General features: G+C 46.1%; 1 protein-coding gene across 1 annotated transcript in view; it reads right to left on the reverse strand.

The window, feature by feature from the left end:
- Positions 1-17,802, reverse strand: part of SMPD3 (sphingomyelin phosphodiesterase 3) — an 83,063-nt gene extending 65,261 nt beyond the window's left edge. Inside the window, exon 1 of the mRNA XM_077888123.1 lies at positions 17,665-17,802. The gene's annotated coding sequence lies outside the window, so the exon portion shown is untranslated. The remainder of the gene's footprint in view (positions 1-17,664) is intronic.
- Positions 17,803-18,015: the final 213 nt, after the last annotated feature.

Raw genomic sequence — 18,015 nt, forward strand, 5'->3', positions numbered from 1 at the left:
GTCTGCAGTGAGGAAAGGAACTGAAAGTGGGGCCAGGCTTCCAGTTTGGGTGTAGAGGAGGTGACTCTCAAGGTCAACTTTGACTGGAGAGCAGCAGAAGCTGCTTAGCTCCTTCTCCCCGACCTGTTCCTCTCCCTTTCTCCTCTCTCATTCTTCCCAGGAATGCCTGAGAACATTTTCCAGAGAGAACACATATGTCTCCACAGAGCCCACCCCAGGGCCCTCTGAATATTTGGTACAGATGCTTTCTACTGCCTCCCCCGTCATGCTTTTTATCAACTGCAATGCCAGGGCCACGGGTTGCGATTCTGTGGTGAGAATCAATTTCATAGATGTCAATAAACTAAGAAGACGATTAATTCAGACTCTGAGGCTGAGCATGACAGCTATTTTGGGTCAAGTCCACATTTTGTTCCTGAATGGACTCTGGCTTCCGCATTCTTTCCTCAGTCCAGCTCCTCCGCCTTTGTTTTGAGTTCAGCGCACTGAGTTTGGCCATGTGCCCATGAGGAAGCCCTGGACTAATTTCCAGTTTTGGGGGCCTTTTCCCATCATCTCTTGCTCTTCATTGTAAAAGCCAAGCAACACAGAGAATTTAGAAACAGGGATCCCTGGGTGGCGCAGCGGTTTGGCGCCTGCCTTTGGCCCAGGGCGCGATCCTGGAGACCCGGGATCGAATCCCACGTTGGGCTCTCGGTGCATGGAGCCTGCTTCTCCCTCTGCCTGTGTCTCTGCCTCTCTCTCTCTCTGTGTGACTATCATAAATAAATAAAAATTAAAAAAAAAAAAAAGAGAATTTAGAAACACATTGGGCAGAGTCCCTCCCCTCTCATAGCAACAGATACTCTTCGGCTTTTCCCTTCGATCTGGGTCCGTGTGTGTGATGGCTGGACAAGGACACTCGCTTTATGGTCTATTTATTCAGTTAATGTTAGATGTGTCTCCGTGTGGCCTTTGAGGCTTTGAGCACATCATTTCCAGTGGCTGCAAAATGTCGTGTCAAGTGGATAGACATGCATTATTTAATCATTTGCCTTCTGTGCACATCATTGCTGGAAGCCAGGTCACCTGACCTGATTTTGGCTCATAATGCACATTTGCTAGTCTCAGTGCAGGGAGGTGCAAAAGTAGGGCCAGAATTCAGATACATTTATTTATGAAACATTTATTAACTGTCCACTAAAGGCCAGGAACTATACCAGAGAGATGGTGGGGTTTTGAGGGGGGAGGAGGAGGTAAGAAAATGAGGCCCTAGGTACCCAATTGCTTGAGAGTCTGACTGGGGCCAGGAGACAGGTCTTTAGGTCTCACAGGATGAGGGGGTGTTAGGGCTTGTGAGCCCCAGGGAAGTTATGATATGCCTGGTTCTGAGAACCTAGGTTCTCAGATAATTGGGATGTGTCTTTTAGACACTGGCGAGTTCCCCTTTATTTGTCACTGATGATAAAGTAGTCAAGTTTGGGACTAACTTGCCTTATAAAACCAAAAAAGCAAAGATGCTAGGGGCTTTTCCTATTATCACTTCAATTTTAGTTATTTGCCTTCAGATGTTCTTCGAGTAAGAGGAGAAAAGATATGGAAATAAAGCTGTATGGCTGGAAACTATGGGAAATATAGGAGCTTTTCCAGAATGACTTGTGTCCATCATGTGTAGGACCAGAGGCCAGAGAGGCTAAAAACCACTACTTGATAGGAGAATAACTGCTATGCTTACTGAGCTCCTGCTGCAAGACACACGGGACTAGGCACTTTATGTAGGGAACCGTGAGTTTCTTTACAACAATATTTTAAGGTAGGTATGACTGTCTTTCACTTTATTTATGGAGTTTGAAAATTAGGATAGTTAAGTGACTTGCTAGAGGCGACTTAGCACTACCTCTTCTCTAGAGCCAGATGGCTGCGTAGTATCTTATGAAACCCTGTTTCCAAAGACTGGTCCCAGGCATGTTTGCCTTTCAAAACAAAATGGTAACTGGATAGCAACCCAGACCTAGAAACGCAAGAGAAATTATATGTAATAATTTTAGAAAGCTCTCTTAAAGTAATTTACTTCCCATTGAGAGTATATACTTAGAGCTGAGATTGATAAGAATATATGTTTAGGGTTAGTAGTTAAGTTTATTTTTGTCATTTTCAAAAGAAATTGTACCTTAAAATTAACATACCACATCAGTGGTATAAGAATCTGATCTCATCCTCAATCTTTTTGCTGGTAGATTAAAGACTTTGGGGTATTTACAGACTTTCTGTCCTGCCCTGAAAAGTCAGGAGGCCAGACCAGAAACTACTGCCCAGTAAATTTTAGTGGTAGAGCCAGGTCTGTCCGCTGAACCAGTAGCTGGATGTGTGTGATGGGCAGAAGAGATTTGAGGGATTTGAGGGAATGTGAGCATTCCAAGGGACAGGACAGTCTGGGCCTGCTTTTTGTTTTTGTTTTGTTTTTAAAGATTTTACTTATTTATGAGAGACACAGAGAGGAGGTAGACACAGGCAGAGGGAGAAGCAGGTTCCACGCAGGGAGCCCGATGTGGGACTCGATCCCAAGACCCCAGGATCACGCCCTGAGCCGGTCAGACCCTCAACTGCTGAGCCACTCAGGCGTCCCTGGACCTGGTTTTTAAATTTGACTTTGTTGTTTTTCTTGATTACAGCCACAATTCTAATTCATAGCCCTGTACACCAGAGCTGTAGGTTCTGCTTTCAAATGGCATACGGGGCACTGTGCTCAAGATGATGATTTATCTAATTCTTTCATGGAAACCTTCTTTTACCTCTGACTGCGGATGCCTTACATGCTCTCATCACTACCCCTTGGCATCCTTGCTTCCCATTCAATCCCTGTGCCCTATGTCACGTGCTCAGAGGGGCTTCACTGACAATTTCCTCTGCTGGCATGTCTATCATGCCTGCCCCACATTTATTCATTGACATCCAGTCTGCGGGCTGATGCACACCCTTGAAACTCTGGTGAATTTGGGGCTGGAGACGCATTCTTGAGTCCTTGGCATATAGAGGGGGCTGCATCCCTCTCCAAGAATAGGTGTGGTCATGAGAGGCATGGGTGGAGGGGAAAAGCAAGGAGACCAGGGTCTGTCTTGGGGGAAACCACAGTTGAACTGTCAGTGCAGGTTGGAAGGGTCATAAGGGCAAAGTAGACGAGATGGGAGCAGAGCTGGGAAAACACAGGTGCCCTAGGGTTTTGAGAAGGGAGTGAGTGACCAGATAGATCTAGAGGGGCCAAGATCCCCAGGCTGTGTGGGGCCTGCTGGGATTCCTGTCTGCTGTTCTTATTAATTTTACCCAAATCTTTTTTTTTTTTTTCCAAATCTTAAAAATCGTAAACCCTATACAATGGGGATGAGTCTAAAACTATTTTTTTTTCAGTTCACCTTTTTTTTTTTTTTAATTTATTTATGATAGTCACAGAGAGAGAGAGAGAGAGAGAGAGAGGCAGAGACACAGGCAGAGGGAGAAGCAGGCTCCATGCACCGGGAGCCCGACGTGGGATTCGATCCCGGGTCTCCAGGATCGCACCCTAGGCCAAAGGCAGGTGCCAAACCACTGCGCCACCCAGGGATCCCTCAGTTCACCTTTTTAAACTCATAGAATATTATATGATCATTAAAGAACGTTTGGAGGAAAAAGTGGAAAGAAATTTTAAATACCTAAATTCAAACCTTTCTAAACACACCACATGCCAACCTTTTGGTATATTTTCTTTCAGTGGCTTTTCAGCGGCATAGGGTTTTTAAAGTTGTGATTATATATAAAGCTGTACTCAATTTAACATTTATATCCTAAGTACCCATTTATGATGGTCTTTTAGAAACATCATTCACACTGGTACAGAGTTCAGCACTTGCCTTCAATCTTCAGAATATTACTCCTTTCTGTTGTTATGTATGTTTTGGCTACTAGATGTCAGATACTGAACGTAGTATGTAAATTTATGTGCACGATTGTCTTCATCTCATATTTCCAACAGCAATGGGTTTTCCCTCAAGTGTCCTGATACTAAAATCGAGAGTGTACAAATGTTCAGAACAGTTATGCTTGCACAGTTGCTCCTATGAATATAAAATTGCCCTTTTATCCTGCTTGGTGCTACTTATTACCTTAAATTGTCTTTTGTCTGATATAGCCACTCACGCTTTTGCTTTTGTTTGCATTTATCTGGTATAGCTTGGCCTACCCTGGTGTTGTTTAATTTTAGTTGAGTCTCTAGTTTTATTTATTTATTTATTTATTTATTTATTTATTTATTTATTTATTTATTTATTTATTTTTTCTAGTATTTATTTAATCTGGGAGCCTTTGTCTTGTAACAAGGGAATATTAACTACTTAAATTTATTGTCAGATTCATTTTGGGTAGCCTCCTGTCATCTTGTTTTATGTTTTCTGCATTTCTTTTCTTTTCTGACTTTTGCACCAGAGTAGATGATTTCTTTTATCTTCTGCTGTGATTTAGGCAGGGAGACATCTTGTTTCTCACTCCACTGATCTGCATTCTATTGCCTCCAATGAATGTTTTGATTTGTCTCTGTGTTCAGTTTCTAAGCAGCTCTGCTTATCTCAGCCTGGCCCCTTCTCATTTCTTTTGGTGGAGGCAACATCCTCTGCAGAATGGTTTTAAAGGCCCTCTGTAGTTTTTTCTTTGCTCCCTCTGGGAAGGGAGTCCTGCATAGGTACTCAGTGGTGTTTCCTGCAAGTGAAGGGACCATCCAGGCCCCAGCCAAGGGGGAAGTGTGTTGGGTGATGGTGAGGGGGAGAGGCAGGAAGTGTCCTCCCCACTGCAGAAGCCCCAGGAAGAGGTGCCTGCTGACCCTTAGTGGTGAAAAGCAGCCTGAGCGCATGTAGCCCCAGCTGACAGGGATGAGCTCTCTGCAGAGAGGGTCCCAGGGTTAAGGGACCAGAGTGAGAGGGGATCGAGGACCGGAGTTGCCTGGGTGTTGGCTCTGGCCTGGGAAGGTGGTTCAGAGCCTGTCAGTCTTATGCATGCAATTTCCTGGGCACTTGAATTATTTGAAGAAAAAAAAAAAAGGATTTTTAGACTTGTAAAAGGAATTTCAGCAAGGGCTTTTTCAGTGCTTCCATTTATCTACTCTCTTAACTAGGTGTTGCTCTAATGTATTGTATATTAAAACTCTCTCTATGGGGCAATTAAAACCTTTAAAACATTTGCTTAAATTTAACACTCTGGCATTTTTTTTTCATTTATGCAAGATAGTTGCTCCTCTGTATCCCCAACACAGAGGGGCCAGTTCTGGGGAGGGCATTGCCACACCTATAGACAGGGCAGTAGTGGGGGCTGGGAAATGGAGTGTGGGGTTGGCTGGGGAGGACAGCCTGCCAGGGTCGAAGAAGGTCTCCGGAGGGAGACACAGGCCAAGCAAAGCTTTGCTTTGCTTTCTTTTTTTTTCCTGGCTTTATTGAAATATTATTGACATATAACATCTAAGTTTTTTTTTTTAAGGATTTTATTTATTTATTCATTTCTGCTGGACGCTAAAGGCTGACCCCTTACAACGTCAAGTTCCTCTAGGGCTGGCATCTCAGCTGATCCTCCGGAATCCCTTGGAACATTTCAGCCAGAATCAAGCGGGTCCAGACAAGCAGGTTCCCAGGAGGTCTTGGGGCTGGGACCAGTCCAGGCCTTGGCCACTGAGATCAAGGTCATCACCCTAATCTCCATGCTACTCCAGGCCCACATGGTCAGGAGAGCCACTACCAAGCCTTTGGAGGACCAGATGGGGAAACTGAGTTCTAGAGGTGTAGATGATACATCCAAGGTCACTCTACAGGCCAATCCCAATTCCCTTCAGTGTCCTGAAATATCACACTTCTATGTGTGCTGGTGTAAACCCTCTGACTTAGGCCTTAACATCTGGGTCAAGCTTAGGCATGTGTGTGTATTATCACCCCCTCACTGCCCCCCATCAGTCAGTCACTCCTCTGTGCCTCTAGTATGCTCTGTTCATCCCCCCATCATACCACTTATTTTGCTGCACAACAATTATCTGTGTTTGTCCTCCTTGCAGGAGGCAGTACCTAACGATGGAGACTTTGTGTTGCTCTTTGTGTATAGTAGACCTACATGAATTTTGTTAAATGAATGTTGATGAATTCATAATTCCACTCACATAGGTTACAGTGGTTTGGTCCAATTAAATGTGCAGTCCTTTTATGATCCATTAATCCAAGATTATGTTCTTCTGAAAGTTAACAAGTGAAGAACTATTTTGCTCAGCATATCATGCCCATGAGGAGGCTGCTTGGACCAACTGCTTCGTGATTGCTCCCTATGGCCACATGCTCTAATTGCAGGCAAAAGTTCTCAAGAGTGGGTCTTTCAAATGAAGCATTTTCACTAGGTGTACCCAGCAAGTTTCTGCAATATACGAGCCTCTGCCTCCTTTACCTTCATGCTGCTACCTCAGATGCCACAGCTGGACCTGCTCAGATTTGAGGTGAGATGAAGTTGGCAGTAAAAGATCCCAGTTTGGCTCATCTGCTGGGCTACCTTATTCCAGAAGTATGAGGAAGCATCTGGAAGGGAACATCATGGGTGACCACGTTCACTTGTACATTTCCTACAGTGCACTCCTTGTTCTGCTTTGGAATTGACTAACCCCATAAGGACAGGCACTAAGCCTCATTCACTTCCATCTCCCCGATGCCTGGCACAAGGCTTAGCACACAATATGTCAAGCGCGTGAGCAAACTATGAACACTTGGTGAGCACCTACTATGTTCTAGGCCCCAAGCTGGGGGCTGATCACAGGAACATCTAATGATCAGGTAAATGGGACCTGGCTGGTAAAGATATTCTAAAGTAAGCACAGCTGTACTTTCCACTCTAAACATCCATACCTTCATTATTATGATTTCCCAATTTGATTTTATCCTTCAAAAGTCACCATTCCACCCTGTTGCGTCGAGTGTTTGACACATCAATTGTTACTGGGGTCAGTGGCCACAGGAGCCTTTAACATTCTATTACCAAGTGTTTGTCATTTCTTTTTAAATTTATTTTTATTTATTTAAGATTTTATTTGATTATTCATGAGAGACACACACACAGAGAAAGAGGCAGAGACACAGGCAGAGGGAGAAGCAGGCTTCATGTAGGGAGCCTGACGTGGGACTCAATCCCGGGTCTCCAGGATCACGGCCTGGGCCAAAGGCAGGCGCTAAACCGCTGAGCCACCTGGGCTGCCGGTGTTTGTCATTTCTTATTAATGATATATTTAAAATCCCTAGGGACTTGTTCCTGGCTAACTTGTCAAGACCCCTGTGGCCTTGCTGACCTGTTTGTTTATCCTTCCAGAACTGTGGAGGGCATCACTTTCTAGAGAAAACATAGTATGGCATCATGATCTCTTTCATTTTCTATCATCTTGTACATCAAAACTCCTTTACTTATCAAGGCGCTCTCTCATGACTGTGGAAATTCCCTCCCCATGGCCTCACACCCTTCACAGAACTGCAGGGGCCTCTAGGAAGAAATGCCACATCTGGGTCCCTCTCCCTTCCTGTCTTTGTTTTCCATTGTTATTAGAAGCATAGCCGTGGAGAGAAATCGGGTGGTCAGCAGCTACTGCAGCCATTAGAAAGGATAGACTTTTCTTCTAACCCCCTCTAAGGAGAATGGGGTTTGGTCTCTAATCTCTGCAGTTTGCAGAGAAATAAGCACAGCGAATTTACAATGGCAAATTCAGAAACATTTCATTTTGTGAAACAGCTCTCTACAAAGGAGGCAGGGGGCACTGGCTGACAGTGCTGCATCCAAAAGGGACTACGGGATTTACAATGACCCTGACACAGGCCCTCACAGCAGCCACCCTGGGAGGCTGCTACTCAGGCAGGGGTGTCACTGGGAAGTCAGACCAAAATATAACACTGCCTGCTTCCCAGAGCACAGAGAAAAGGACTCAGCCCAGTGGGCAAGGCTTCTGCCTCCCCCCTACAAAAAGGCCTCCAAAGCTTTTTGCCTGAGTTTGAGCACTGCAGCTGTGCTTGGCATCTGTGTTCCTGGCAGCCCATGCTGCCTGCCACTCGACACAGGCAGCAATGCTGGTAGCAGACCTTCCACCCTTCTACTGCCTAGGGCTTTTGTGAAGATCAAGTGAAAGAAAAGGCTAGGCACATGGTTTGGAAAGCAGAGAGCAATGGTAGGAATGCTGGATTGTGGTGTTGTCTGGCCGCCCTCTCCTCAAACTGGCTTTGGGCATGCCTGGTCACCTGCTCCACACGGCAACCATATGCCCAAATTCAGTGAGCTGCCTCCAATTGGTGCCTTCAGATTTCACATCCCTTCTTTTGCCTATGAACTTTTTTGGTTTTCTAGCTTGTTAGCTTGACATCCAAGACTTTCCAAACATCTATTTCGTATTGAAAACCTCTTCTCCATTTCAGGGCCCCCAGCACACCTCATTGGTGTTCCCAGCCCTATTCATTTGATCATAGCTTTTCCCTGTCTTCCCTCTTTACTGTACTCACCCTTCAGAGCCTCTCCATATTGCACCCCTTCTTGAAGACCAAGCAGATGACCTCTATACAGGCTAATCAATGAATCATCTTGCCCTCTTTCAAAATAACAGTTATTGGGTTCCTGCTGACCTTGAATCAGAGAGGACATTGGTCACAGTGGTCAAGAGAAGGTTTTACAGTCAAATTGCCTGGGTTGGGGTCCTGGTTCCACATCTTACTGCTTGTGTGACCTTGAGCAAGTTAAAGTATCTGAGCATTGCTTTCCTCAGCTATAACGTAGGATAATAGTGGTATCTCTTTTATACATATAAAGTGCTGAGCACATTGCCTGATGCACTGTAAGCATTCAATAAAAGAAAGTTAGTATTACCTTAAGAATTTTCTTATAAGTTGTCATGTAATGGCCATAGCAACCCAGGGAAAGTAGGTTTTATTGCCCCAGATGAGAAAAATGAGGCTAAAAAAGGTTAAAGCACTTGCCCACCACATTGGTGATGAAACTGAGATTCAGATTCAGGTCTGTCTGACTGGGATCCATTGCTTTAGCCAAATGCCATAGCCAACCCGCCTTCATCAGGCCTCTTGGGCTTACTTTAGCCCTTGTTCCTTGGTTCACTCTGTACATTAACATCTCTCTTCTCCTCAGCCAGACCCTGGGCTCTTCCAGAACAAGGTTTTCCAAAATGTACCATTCTGCATTTGTTGAGTGAACAAGAGGGAATGGATGGGGGAAAATGCATTTTAAGATCAGAACTTATCCCAAGAGAACTTAGTACTGGTACTTAGGTCTCTGGAAGTCATGGGTCTCTCAACAGAACCAGGGTTGAGCCTGCCTGCAGGCTCTTCCCCACCTCAATCCTCCCATCATACTTTAACCCCAGACATCTGACTATGTTGTTCTCATCTGCCAAAATACTTTCAGGGATCTCCACACTTGCTGTATAACTAGTCTGAGTGTTTTCTCTAGAGTCCGATCTGCTTTGTCAACAGAAATCCTCATTCAGCTTAACATACATTTCTTTGGTCCAGAAAGCAAACTTTTGGAAGAAGAATAGATATTCAAGGATAGCAGTAATGTGCTGCCTCAGAGCTGTGCAGTGGGTGGACCCATGGCCTGCTCTAAGAGCCTAGAGAACATGGTTCTCTGGGGACTATGGTTTCTAGATTTATGTCCCATTTATTTTTAAAGCAAAGCTGTGTGTAAAGTGCTCTAAACACTAAGGTCAGAATGTCAGAATTTGAGAAGAAGTATGATGGAGAACAATACCCATTTTGCTACTTGCTTTACCATCCCAGGAAAGAAACTTCACATGTGTTAATAGGACAGAGAGAAGAGCATGAAAGATTGTGTAGGGTGCCCAAAGTTACTGAGAACCTACATTTTGGTGCAGACACACTTATCAGATGAAACTGTCCTTTCAACCTCCTGTTAAAGAATATCTGAAATTTCATTTCATGAAAGCTACCATTTTTGAGCACTTACTATGCACAAGGTGTTTTATTTGCATTATCTAATACAGTCCTTACCACAACCTGCAAGAGAGGTGGTGCTAGCTCCATTTTATAGAGAAAACTGGTACTTTTTTAAAAAACATTTTATTTTTAAGTAATCTTTATACCCCATGTGGGCTTGAGCCCACAACCCTGAGATCAAAAGTTGTATACTCCACCAACTGAGCCAATCCATGTGCCCCTACAGTATCTTGATCAAGGCCAATGGGGAAAAAAAAAGGCCAATGGGTAGCAGAGTGGCTTTGACCTCACATGTGTCTGACTCCACCCAGGATCTTTCTCCTAGAGCATAAGGCTTATATTTCCCTAGGAATCTTGGAGTCAAAGAGACTTAGAGCTCTTGGGTCATCTGCTCTTAGTATACTTTGATCATCTTCTTCCTCAACTCATTTAGCAGAGGTCAAGACCTGGGCATAATGCAATTAGCTAATTTGTTTATCCATTGTATGCTTATGTAAATGGCTTGAAATTTTTCCTCAGTATCATTATCTGCCAGAAAATTGGGGCCACATCAAGGTAGTTCATGAGCTTATACTGAGCAAATATTTCCAGTCCTGTTTTAACTAGTAGTAAATCTTTTCCTTTATTTATCTGAAAATTGCTTGTTCTTTCTGTTGCCTCTGCCTTGTAAGATTCCCTAAGCCCCTTCTGATAATAACAATAGTTAATATTGAGTACACACTATGTACTAGCCACTGTTCTAAGGGATTTGACTCAACCAAAGAGGTAGGCTCTGTTATTATCCTCATTTTACAGGTGAGGAAATAGAAGCACAGAGAGATCAATCAACTTGTTCAGGGTCACACAGCCCAAGTGGGAAAGCTACTATTCAACTCAGGTTGACTGATTATAGAACCTCCTTTGCTAAATGCCTTAGTTTGTAAAGAACATTTCCTCCTAAGTGGAAGCACTCTAGAACAGCATTATTCAGTAGAAATATGAGCTATAAATGCAAGCCACATATATAATTATAAATTTCCTAGTATACACATTAAGAAAGTAAACAAATGAAATTAATTTTAATATATTTTATTTAAACCCAATATATCAAAAATATTACTTCAATCCACATTAACATTATTAATGATATACTTTATATTCTTTTTTCATACTAATTTTTCAAAATCTAGTGTATATTTTATACTTACAGTGCATCTCCATTTGGACTAGCCACATTTCAAGTGCTCAATAGCCGCATGTGGTTACTATCTTGGACAACAGGATATAAACAGGCATTCTTCTTTTTGTATTTCATCTATGATTTGTTTCTCTTATAATTTTAAGTTTTGCATTAAGATTAGATCAAAGAAGGCTATGTTAATGAAAATGTGCCCTTTGGATAATTCGGTGAACAGAGCAGTTTACTTTGTACAATGGAGAGAAGAAGCTTTAGGAATTACTAAAACCTGGGTTCTAATCTCCATCTTCGCTACTCCAGGGGCTGTGTGTGGCCAGTGGCAACCCCAATTTCCCTCAGCCTCTTCGTGTTAAAAAAGAGATGATGGTTTGTGATTATTAAGGTTCTTTCCATTTCTAAAAACTTTATTTACAGCACACACCCTTGTCAGGGGTTCTGCCTCTGTTTCCACTTTCCATTCAAGATTCCTATATGACAGAGCTTACCCTAAGTTGGACTGTGTTCACTATGACCAGCTCTGTGCTTGGCACATTGCAGATACAGGAATATTCATTGGATGAATAAAAAGTCTTGAGACCCCTGGGTTTCCCAGTTTTTGCCAGAATAACTCTACCAGTCTTGTCAATTAATTACACTTTTATTTCCTTTCTCATATTGGCATAAAATCTTGATGATCTAAGTTTTCTGAAGGGTCATAGCCAGAATTAAAAACCATTTCCTGATCCTGTTAGCAAAGGAGACGGTGCTCAGCTGTAGGCATAGCTTCCTAGAGACCCCCACAAATAGCTTTCCTCTTAATACATGCTGTTCTGATGTTGAGGAGAGTTAATTAATGACTCTAAATAAGAAAACAATCAAATCTGTCTGCGGTCATATGAGTCAGAGCAGACCCAGATGGGGAGCCAGGTCCTTGGCCTCCAAGTGCCCTCGGGAACAGCAATAGCAGCCTTGCTCCATGCATCAGAGTCTTGCAAGGCCCTAACCTAGAAGGGGAAAGAATTACTCAAAATGGATTGGAGACCCAGCCTGATTTGAGGCATTTTCTTAAAAGGTGAGGCCCCCTATCTGTGTGTTGTGCAGACTGAGATAGAGAGAAGAGAAAAAGCAAAAGTCCGTTCCTCTCTATTCTCTTCAGACACCTAAACAACAGCTACTGAATGGGGAGTTCTCAGGCATAGGCCCCTTGTGCATGTGGCAAGATTGGGGCAGTTGGCACTGCCACCCTGGGAGGACCAGAGGACATGTAGCTTGAAGCATATCAAACCCCAAACCTGCCTACCTTCAGGCATCCTGCAGCCACATATGAAGACAGAACAATGGTTATGATGACATAAAGGCAGAAATGTGATGCTTCCCTGAGATTAGCTGAGGCTTACAACAATGAAAACTTTTATTTTGGAGTTAGAGACTTTGCTGTAAAAATCTGAGAGTAGGAATATGGGGAAGGAACCCCTTAACAATATCCAAGTGTCCTCAGCATTGGAACTGGACAGTAGCAAATGAAGATAAGCCCTATTTCTTTGGTTCTGCATGTATTCTGTGAAATAATATCAGCCTCTTCATTTTCCCACTATTCTTGCAGATTATTAAAAATACATTTTGATGCCATATAGGCTTGGCTTCTTGTGAAATTGTTCCATTCTGGAAAGAAAACTCTGAAACACTGGCCATGAGGATCATTATACTCCCCTTTATCCTCCTTGGTAATCAAGTACAGGTATCCTTTTCGCAGGATAATATGTAAAGTATTGTGGTAATATCCTTGATGCATTTGAAAGGACTCTTTATGGCTTATGTCTGAATCTTTGTTGGCCCCCAATCCATTCCTCTAAAATTTGGTTAGAATCTCATAGAGGACAGTTCAAAACTTCAATTTTGCTTCTACAATAGCAATAGGAAAAAATAGTGGTAAGAGCAACCTCTGCAGTTTAAGAGATCCAGATTGGAATCTAAACTCTTTTTCTTCTGATCTGTATAATCATGGGCAAGCCCCTTTCCTCTTAAAGCTTCATTTCCTCATCTTGAAAGTGGAAACTACCACTACCATCTACCTCATAGGACTGTGAGGATTAAATACATTCTTACATTTGAAAAGCCTGACTCAGAAATGTTTCCTCTTATTAGCTTGTAATTCTTTAAATAGGGTTTGCCAATGGGTTCATTTGAAGCGATGCGATAAAAGTCTTTATAGCTCTGTTGCCTCCTATTTCTTTCTATGATGATGAGCTTTAGGGAAATCCTCACAGAGGCCATGCTCGTCAGAGCTTGCTTCTACTCCATGCCCTAAATCCTGCCTTCCCACTACTGGGGCGGAAGCCGGTGCTCCAGAACCTCGGACAGCTCCACTCCCTTGTGACTGGCAGCCCAAAGGAACTGGAGAGATTTGGGGGATTTTCCCAGAAAGGCTGCATTAGTGTTTGGAATTAGGAATCCCAGGGGCTTCATTCTCATTCACAGCATGCATGCTATTTGCTTGCATCCTCAGATTCTTCAACATGACCAGTTCTCCTGGAGAAATTCTGAGGAGCCTCTCCTCTTCAGAAACCCGTTAACTACACCCATAAGATTTACTAAATCTTCACCCCCTTTCCTTCTCTCCTGTGAACTCCAAGGATTTTTTTGAGCCCAAGAACAGAAACACCACCCACATCTTCCTGTATCTGCTGATATTTAATTTGTTTGGCTTCTGTACAAGGATTAAACATTCTTGATTAACTTCAAGTGAAAGTAATAATGTATGAGCATGAAGAAAGGCTTTACAAGACAAAGAGATTCAGGTATGAATTAAAAGAAACATAAAATAATGTTATTGCCTGTAGGTGATGTTAAGCGCCATTCTCTAATCAGAACAAGCAGGTGGTTCAATTTATGAGATAATTTAGCTTTTCACTCTTCTAATACAGAACACAACACACATATGCAGTCACCTTCTGAACAGGCAAGGAAGAGATTAAGTCCTATTTTTACTTTGTGATACTGAGTCACATAGTTCAATGCAAATCACATGGATGCCAAAGTAAGAACAATACCAGGTATTTAAATACCTCCTTTCCTTTGAGGAGCTCTGAAGATTTTGTGTCTGTGTGAAATCCCTTCAGAGTAATTCTGGGAGAAGAGACACACGTCACCAGATGAGGATTTAAGACAGCATGTTTCATCCATCTCCCCTACTGCCATGATTTCACGATTAGGTCTGGAAGAGCCAGTGTTTGCCAGTTCTTTGCACTTAGTAATAGCCTCTTGATTTCTACATTTTCTGGGCCATATTGTCAACTAGTGAAAGAAAGCTTATCTTTGAAAATATGTTATTGACTAATTTAATGATGAGGAAGAGAGAAGGATAAAATGGAATAAGAAGGGGAGGTGGGAATCATAGTGGGTGAGGAAGAGATAAATAAGATACCTAAAACATCCTGAGCTTGATAAGATTTTTCCATGCATTTTCCTCATAAGCAGATTTGATGCCCACCCCCAACTGGACAGAAATGTGGACAAAGGCATTTTGGCCCTCTTCAAATACTTCTTCCTTTTTTTAAAAAAGAAAGATTTTATTTATTTATTTGACAGTGAGTGAGAAAGCACAAGCAGGGGGAGTTAGCAGAGGGAGAAATAGGATCCCTGCTGAGCAGCAATCCAGATACACGTGGGGCTCACTCCCAGGACCCTGGGATCATGATCTGGGCTGAAGGCAGACCTTTAACTAAGCCACCCAGGTGCCCCTTTAAATACTTCTATATGGGCAAGGACAGTGGCAGTTCCACTGCTTGAACTAGTTTGAAGGAAATGCTATTAAAAACATCAACCTAGGACTCCAAAGGCAGACAAGGAGCCCCCAAATAGAAGGGTTTGTGGTTTTTACCTAACAGGGCCCACACCCACCCGTAATCTCCACCCTACGGGAGAGTGTTAGTTGCAAAATTACTACTTTTCCCAGTAGAGGTCGCTGTGGGTACCGGCAGTGGATACTTGTTGAGACTGGACCAGGCAGGGCTGGGCTGGATGGTGGCTCCACTGCCTGGTAACTGCTCTTCCTATGGTTCCACTGACAGCAGTCTAACCCCTCATCCTACGGGAGGGGGGTCTGTGGTGGGGATTATCTCAAAGCTATACAACGCCTTTGCTGTAAAAGCACAATGAAACTGAGGTCACTTGCTGGAAATGGGCATGTCCGTGGGAGAGCTGTCATCCTCAGAGGTGTCCACTCACAGTAGTATCTCTGTCTCACTAGTGCCCTCTCTGTAGTATACCTGGTATTACTGAGAGGCTACCTGCCAATAACCAGCAACCTAGACCTTTGGCCCTTCCGGACATGAAAGCCAGACTGAAAAAATTTGCCTTGCCACAAAATCTTACAACCACATCATAAAGACTGTGCTGGTGAGCGCCTCAAGCCCCACCTGGAAGCCCACGTGGAGGGGTAGGGTGGAATTCTGGGCCTCAGGGGAGCCCATTACAGCAAGATAAGGTTTCTCGAAGATGGGAAAGGCAGGACAATGGTAAGGAATGTTAGGGTCAGACCTGAGACCCCAGAAAGGCTGAAGAGGGCTCCACATACTTGTAAGGTCCTATCTTCTAGGCCACACCCCTGCATGCAGGCTAGGCCGAAGGCAGCCTGAAGCTACCTTCACCCTGAGGACACACACTGAGACCTTAGGTTATTACGGTGGCTTTAGAGTGGAAGGGGCTACTACCCTGCCTCCACTCCTAGCATCTAAGGTCAGCAGTAAGTGGCTCCTCTTCTCACAACCACACACAGCCAGATTCACAAGCTCACCATGACACACATATGAACACTGGAGCACACACTGGCACATTCACCCAGTCATACATGTTCACACTCCGATCCATGCAAACACCTTCGGAACCCGGAATCAAACTTGACCTAACGTGGTTGATGGGGCACAGGGGCGTCCAGTCAGGATGGCCCTCCAGACACTGGCCCACTTAGGTCTCCTGTATCCTGGGACCCTCCCCTCCAGGCGGAGCCCCCCCCCCCGCCCCCCCGCCTGTCCGCGTCCTCGTGGTCACAGGTCTTGAATGTCTCCCAGAAGGGACCCTGATTACCATCGCACACACGGCATCCTGGGGTGCCGGGCCGGCGTAGGGGGTGATGTGCCGGAAAGAAGGGTGCGGGGCATAGTACCCAGCCAGGGCGCAGCCGCCTCCTCCCTCGGGATTTTCCATCCCGGCTCGCGCAGGCCCGAGAGGAGCGAGCGCGCTTTGTCTCCCGCCCGGCTCCTGGCATGTTTCCGCGGAAGCTCTCTCCGCGCCGCGCCCGGAGCCCCCCCTTCCCTGGCCGCGCCCCCCGCCCAGCGGGTGGCGCAGGCCCGCCAGTGCAACGACCGCCGCTTTGTCCTACGGAGGATGCTTGGGCCGAGCGCAAAAGCCGGGTTCCCGAAGCGGCCGCCGCGCGCCCTAGAAGCAGGTAGCCAGATCTAGGGCGCGCCTTGCATTTAGCCGAGCAGCCCCAAAGGTCTGGGGGCGCAGGGGGAGTCTCCCCCGAGCTTCGGAGTGCTAGAAAGGGGACCCGCCCCGTCCCGCCCGCACGTGCCCATCCTCGTCGGGCTCCCTGCAGCGGTGCAGAAGCCGGGTCGCGGGCGAGGCGGGACGGGGCGGGGCTGGGAGGGTCGTCTCGACTTTTGGCCCTTGGCCTGCATCCAGGTAGAGAGGGCCTGGGAGGTAAGGCTCAGGTAGGGAGAGGTAGGGAGGACTCCCTCCACGCCTCTTACTTTCCCCCACCGCACATCCACACCCAGCCCACTCGGACCATAGGCGAGGGGCCCTGAGCATGAGCATCGAGAACCCCGAGAATCCGCCAGTGCTCTCCTGTGCCGGCCACTTCAAGCACAGTGGAGAAGGTCTCCCAGCCTTAGCTCCTCACATCCCAACCCCCTCCCCCCAGTAACCTAGGCGGGTCCAAGTGGGAGGAGGAAGAGTCCCCTGTCTCCATCCCCATCCCGTTTCTCCTCTTCACAAAAACCTAGGCTTCAGGAAAGGGGTGGCATGGAAAGGATCTGTCTGACATCCCAACAGCCCCTCCCCAATAAGCCCAGGAAGGTCTGAGCAGAGGAGGAAGAGCCCCTCGTTCTCACCCATCGTACCCAGACCCCCTTTGTAACCTCAAGCAGTACAGGTGTTGTGGGGAAGGGTCCGCCTGCCTCAGAACCTTTCATCCCGTAACACTCCCTCCCATCTTCAATAATCCAAGCAGCCTCGTTTTCAAGCACGGGGGTGGGGGAAGGCTCCAAGCTCCCCGACGCCCTCTCGGTAGAGATGGGGGGGGTCCCTCCAGCCCTTGCCCCTCACACTCTCACACTGCGCCTCCACCATAAAACAAAAACTAACCCAAGCAGCTCCGACTTCAGGCGCCGGGCCACAGGGAGGCCCTCGAGTCAATCAGCAGCTCTTCGGGACAGATGGTCTTGGGGGCGGTGAGGAGAGGTCCCATTAACTCCCCAGGCCCCCTCATATCTCAGTTCATTCCCTCCCCAATGAAACAAAAGCGAACCCAGCAGCACCGACCTCAAAGAGGAGGGAGGGCTGTCAGCGCTCGGCAGCGCAACCAGCTCCTCTGGGCTCCTCACTGCCCGGCTTTCCCGCGGTGGCTCTCGCGGCGGCGGCGGCGGCGGCGGCGGCGGCGGCGGCGGCGGCGGCGGCGGCGGCGGCGGCGGCGGCGGCGGTGGCGGCGGCGGCAGCGGCGGCGGCGGCGGCCACCGCAGCTCTCGCGTCCGGAGCCTCCGTCGGACTCAGCACCTGGAGCTGCGAACAGCTCCGCGCCTCATTCCGCTGACTCCGCCTCCCCTGCGCCGCCGTAGCCAATGGCGATCTTGGCCCCGCCCACGAGGCCGCCCATTGGGGGCGCCTACTCCGTTC

The sequence above is a fragment of the Canis aureus genome, chromosome 3, assembly GCF_053574225.1.
Source record: "Canis aureus isolate CA01 chromosome 3, VMU_Caureus_v.1.0, whole genome shotgun sequence".
In the NCBI taxonomy this organism is placed as follows: Eukaryota; Metazoa; Chordata; class Mammalia; order Carnivora; family Canidae; genus Canis; species Canis aureus.